The sequence below is a fragment of the Pongo abelii genome, chromosome 3, assembly GCF_028885655.2.
Source record: "Pongo abelii isolate AG06213 chromosome 3, NHGRI_mPonAbe1-v2.0_pri, whole genome shotgun sequence".
Taxonomy (NCBI): Eukaryota; Metazoa; Chordata; class Mammalia; order Primates; family Hominidae; genus Pongo; species Pongo abelii.
This window is the reverse complement of record NC_071988.2, coordinates 126,610,152-126,616,066: the sequence shown is the minus strand read 5'-3', so window position 1 is coordinate 126,616,066 and position 5,915 is coordinate 126,610,152. Positions and strand designations below refer to the sequence as shown.

Here is a 5,915-nt window from a genome sequence, read left to right as displayed (position 1 = left end):
GGCATTGGAGAGCGAGGTATTTATTGTAGTCTTCACAGTCTGGGCTTGTTTGTACTTGTTCATCTTGGGAAGGATTTCCAGGTATTTAAAAGGTCTTGAGTGTTGTGATCTAAGCCAGATCTGCATTAACGGGTACCTCAAGCCCAGTAACACTGTAGTTCCTGCAGACTCATAGAGGTACTGCCTTGATGGTCTTGGATAAGATCTGGAAGAATTATCTGAGTACCAGGCAGAGACTCTTGTTCTTTTCCCTTATTTTCTCCCAAATGGAGTCTCTCTGTGCTGAGCCATTTGGAGCTGCAGATGGGGTGATGCAATACCCTATGGCCGCCACCACTGGGACTGTGCAGGGACTCGACTCACTCAAGGTGCACTGTAACCACTCCCTGGCTACTGCCTATGTTCACTCAAGGCCCTAGAGCTCTACATTCAGCAGGGGGCAAAGCTATTCAGGCTTGTGCCCTTCCGTTCAGGGTGGTGCGTTCCCCCAGGGTCCAGGTAGATCCAGAGATGCCATGTGGAAGCCAGGGACTAGAGTAAAAAAACCTTAGAAATCTGCCAGTGTTCTATTCTAGTGTGGTTGAGCTGGCCGTCAAGCCACAAGACAGTTCTTCCTACTCTTTCCTCCCCTTTTCACAGGCAGAAGGGCCTTACCCTGTGGCCAGCACTACCACAGGTTCATGGAACGTACTGCCAGGCTACCACTGATATTCACTCAAGGCCCAAGGGCTCTTCGGTCAGTTTGTGGTGAATGTTGCCAGGCCTGAGACTCGTCCCTCATGGAGGTGGGCTCCCCTCTGGTCCAGGGCTGGTAAAATGAACTCTATTTTGAGAGCTGCACAGGAACCAGAATGCCCATTCTTTGCGATTTTGTTCAGACTTCTAGAAGGTGACTGCAGAACATGAAAAGCACCAAATGAAAACAAGGGAGCATAAAAAACAAGCTGGAGGATGGTTTTTATGATGAGGAGAAAACACTCTGAATCTCAAATATGTTAAAATACTTTCTGAAGTAGTTTTAGAATCACTGTTTATTAAATAAGTGAATTAACAACATGGTGTTTGAGTTCTAGGGGATATAAAGAGGAATGCAACCAGGTTCCTGGCTTTAGAGACCACCCAGCCTAAAGAATGACATGCAGCTCTATAATTTAAGGAACACTATTATAATACTGACACAATACAAAGTACTACGAAAATTTAGGGAAGGAGAGAAAATGCATATTAGGGCATCAGAAGGAGGAAAGGGCCTTTTAACATCTGCTCCTGAAAGAAAGTAGGATTATCAGCAGATCCGGTTGGAGAGGGCAGACACTCTCTCTAACCAGTGCTTCCCCACCCATTCGCTCATAGTAAGGAAAGACTGACCATATTGAGAAGTCCTTGAAGGTTTTCAGAGCAGAGTTATGTCATGATGCTAGCTGTGCTTTAGGAAGAGGCTCGGGATGCTAGAGCGGTAAGTGAATTTAGCAAAGAGGAGTTTAAAAAAATTTAGGAGACTTGCAATAGTTTAGGAGAGAGATTATGGGGAGTATAATTTGAGCAATGAAAGCAGAAAGAGTCAAGTATTAAAGATAGGGCTTGAGGGCTGAGCCACACATGATGGGACTGTTGGATAGATTAAATAAAAAGAAGACTGAGGCAAATAAATCTGCCTGAAAAGATTCTTCTAACAATAAACTCACAATGATTAGGCATACACTGATGCTTGGCACTAGATAAAGCACTTGGCATGTATTACCTAGGAGGCAGGATTTTATCCCCATCTCATGGATGAGGTAGCAGAGGTTCAGCAGTTAGTAACTTGCTGTGGTGCTAACCTGTAAGTAGAAGAATTAAGACTTGAACCCAGCTCTCTGTTACAGATCCTAGGCATTCTTAACTATGCTACAGAGGGGTCTCTGAGGGTGGTGGGCATCTGTCTTATCACTCCCTGAAGGTTTAGGATAAGATAAAATGGGCATGTAAAGAAGGTAGGTGTCCAGAGTCATTTCCTGCCATTAAAGGCCGCTCAGACTCTAGAAGAGTGAGGATGGGAAGGCTAAAAGTAGCCAGGGTAAGGCTTAGAGCAGCAGTTCTCAAATTGCGGTCTCTGCACCAGCACATGAGCATCACCTGAGTACTTGTTAGAAATGGAGATTCCAGGGCCCACTTCAGACCTGCTGAATCAGAAACTGTGAGCTCTGCAATGTGTGATTTAACAAGCCTTCCAGGTGATACTGATGCCCAATAATGTTTAAGAACCAGTATCTTGGGAGAATGGCTTTCCTTTCCCGCCCTACTCCAGGACCAGATGCAAACATGTGAGCAATGATTGCTGCTGTACAGGCCCAGGAACAGACCAACGGGCTGTGGTGTGGCCTGGGCCCAGCTTGGCAACAGTTAGAGTAGCAGGCCTTGGCTTGAAAGGGCAGGGAGGGATGGCATGCCTCCCATGGCTGTGACTGCCTCACTTGTTTGTGGAAGGTCTTGTTCTTTTTTTCCATGCATGGGGTCTGATTTATTTCGCCTTGCTGGTGGCTCTGTGGGTCCTGCATGTGCCTTTCCTGTTTAATGCACCCCTCTACTCTACCAGGTGAAGTGTTTGCAAAACTAGTTAATCAGCCAGAAGGTGCAGTCTGACTATGAGCTGAAGAGGAAGGACAGGGAGCTGCAGAAGCTCGAGGAGTGGGGGCAGCAAATGTGGGAAACAGCAGATGATGCAGGAGTTGCCAGGGAAGTGAGTATCAGGAGGGTTGAGGGAGGCGTTTCCAGGAGCAAGCTCCTCACCATTCATCCTCCCTCTCCTCTTTTCCCACCCACAGGCTGACATTCTCAACAACCTGAAGTGTCAGATAGGAGCCAGCCCACAGGTAAAATTGGCAAAACTCAAAGCAGGTAATATGGGGATGCTTGTGTGCAGGAAGGAGAGAGGCCAGGGAGTAAAAGCATGGAAAAACGGAGTTAGCATGCTTGGGTTAGTTTCTTAACTATTCTCTTCTCTCACCTGTCTGTTCCATTTGGTAAAAAAGAAGTGAGTTGTTCTAGACAGTGGTGAGAAACTTTGAGAAGCAGATAGCAGCAGCTTCCAAGGAAAATGAGGAACTCAAGAAGTTGTTGATTATGCTAAATAGCTAAACAGAGATGTAGCTGAACTCTTGAGCTGCCCTTCAACAGACCTGCTGTGAATTGTTATGTGGTCGAAACAGGATTAAACCTCAGGCCAGGCTCCTGCCACACAAAAAGGTCTTTTTCAACTGTTCATGAGAGTAGCTGGTGATGTTTTCTTTTCTCCAGAAACTTATCCTGCTTAGCAGGAGAAAGCTGGGTAACAATCTATATTCTAAAGGTTGTCTACTTCGGTCGTCCAAAACTGCAGGCTTGATGAATTTTCTTTATTGAGAGCAGGCCCAATTTTCCCTCCTCTTTTACCAACCAGAGAGCCCAGGGGGCCAAATCTGTGGACTGTGGTGTCTTGTGGAAGCACTAGACTTGCCTCAAGAAGGAAATATGAGTACTCAGAGACTCAGACGGTTCCCTGTGTGGGTAAGAGCTGGGACCAGTGCCTTTCTTACAAAACACATAGCCCTGGGGCCTAGAAGCTTGAAACCCTCCTCACATGAACTCCCACTGGCCTGTCCTAGGCCAGGCTACAGACACCAGCATCAGCATCAAGGACCATGACCATGACAAGGAGCTGGTCCAGCTGCAGCAAGAGATACAGAAGGTTGGGACTTCATTGCCTGGCAAGAGTGGTGCTTCCAGGTGAGAGATACGAAGGGGCTTCTCTATGCCCAGGGTGTAAGGCAGGGACTGCAGTCACTGGGGACTGCTTTGTGCAGAAGCAGTTTAGCTCTGGAGGGATGCTGCCAGCCCACCTCCAAGGTTCCTACTTCCTGGAGGAAGAGCAGAGGCTGCAGGGGGCCCCAACCCCTTTTGCCTAGGGGCAAACACACTGTAAAGCAGAGAGAGCCCCTTACTGCAGCTGCTATCATTCTGGGCCAGGAGACAAGCATAGAGGGACTCACAACATGGTCTCTGGGATGCAGATGCCCCCAACTCCTCTGTGGCTGTTTTGATGTCTCCTCATTGTCCACACTGAGCTGGAGTGGGATCTGTCTGGAGGGAGCAGCTACTGGGATTCTCTTTCCACAATTCTTCCCAAAGATTTTACATCCCTATCTTGATGCCCTAGGGCCCCGAGGTGAGTATTGTTAGACCCCGTCCCACTTTCTACCCTGGAAAACATCTCCAGACATTGGATGTTTTTGTCTTCCAGCTTTGTTGTTTTGGCTGAAGCCAGCCCTCTTTTGATGTCTGTCTTGTTCCATCAATCTCTCTCAAAAGCTCTAGAAAGGGATCCTGATTCTTCATGCTCTGTTTCCTCTTCTATCTCTGGGCTCTGCCAAAGCTCAGGAAGGTACCCTTGTGTCCCAGACATTACCATGTTGGAGGTAGCTCTGAGCCCAGCCTAGCACCAAGAGTTGCCTAGGAATTGCAGTCCTTGGGTCTTAGACTGCCTTGCAAGCTTACCTAAAATCCCAGAGCAGTTTGGCCCACAGTGGTGAGGCTTGCCAAATAACTCAAGTTTTAACTGTTAGTATAGGCAATTCCCCTCTGGCTGGCTATGATCCACATGCTCCCTCCACGTGCAGGCGCTGGCTAAGCCCAGCATTGCTTTACTCTCCACTGTGATCTTGCAGCATTGAGTTAAATGTAAAGTCACCCTGTTGCTGCACTCTCCCTCCTCAAAGTGCAAAGATTATCTCTCCATACTATACAACTGCTGACAGGAAATGGGACATGTATGGCCTCAGGGACTCAAGACTGTCTCTCCTACCCTCTTCATAGGACACTTCACAAATTTGTGTGTCATCCTTGCAGAAGAGCCATGCTAATCTCTGTATCATTCTAATTTTAGTGTATGTGCTACGCTAATATGCATTAGCACTCATATTTATTGTATTCCAGGTATATAATGTCACCAGGGCCAGCCCTACATTGTTGGTAGGAATGTAGAATGCTCTTATACTCTAGGAGAGTATACTTCCAGTAGGGACAAGTTTGCCACAGAAATTATAAGTCAGATCAGAAAACATTTTACTGCAGATTTTCCATTTGGTATGGCCAGGATTCTTAATAAGGTAGCATAGCCCTTGTATGTTCTAGTGATAGAATACCAAGTTGAGAGGTACAAAACTCATCTCTACCCCTGTCCTCTCTACTTTAGAGGGGTGTGTGTGTTCTGTTCTTGTTCTTTCCCATATTCCTTTACTACTCTTGGGGAAGGATTATCACGGGTATGTTCCTGATTAGTTCCTCCCAACTAATCTCATCTGCATTATTCCTAAGTGAAAATCCCCTCTGGCTTTTACTATGCCTTGTTGAGGAGGCATCCACATGGTGTGAATGATCTGGTGTACTGATGTTTTATTATTTTTTAATTTATTTCTAGTGTGTCTTTCTGCATGGAAGAGCTGGAAAACAGAACAGTAATTCCTTGAATCTCTAAGATAGGGGACTAAATGTGATTCATGTTCACCACGCAAATGCACTTGCATAAGATTTGAAAGAAAGAAGTGAGGTACAGGTCATTCTTCTGGTTCTGCTGGCAAATGCTATCCTGAATACCCAATTTGGTGGTTGTGTCCTGATCATGGGGTGGTGGCTGTCAAGTTTTGCAGATAGGTTTCCGATTATAGAGCAGCAATTTTATTCATAGCTCAGTGTGGTTTTCAGTCATATCTGAAAACTTAGTTTGGCATTTGTTTATTCAGCTTCCTAACGACTCTGGTAGTTATCTAATGTAAAAAAAAAAAGTTTTTGCTTACCTAGAGTGGATACATTATTTACCACTGGACTTCAACCAATGTGAACTTTGCAGAATTTTCTCTATTCTTATTTTTCCTCTGGGATTTGGCTTAGTTTCTAGGAAG

At 45.9% G+C, this 5,915-nt stretch overlaps 1 non-coding gene across 1 annotated transcript; it reads right to left on the bottom strand.

Annotated features, from left to right (window-relative positions):
• Positions 1-4,820: 4,820 nt before the first annotated feature.
• LOC112133239 (U6 spliceosomal RNA) lies at positions 4,821-4,930 on the bottom strand. The gene has a single exon (XR_002914917.2). It is a non-coding gene; the product is annotated as a U6 spliceosomal RNA (small nuclear RNA).
• Between the last annotated feature and the right edge of the window lie 985 nt (positions 4,931-5,915).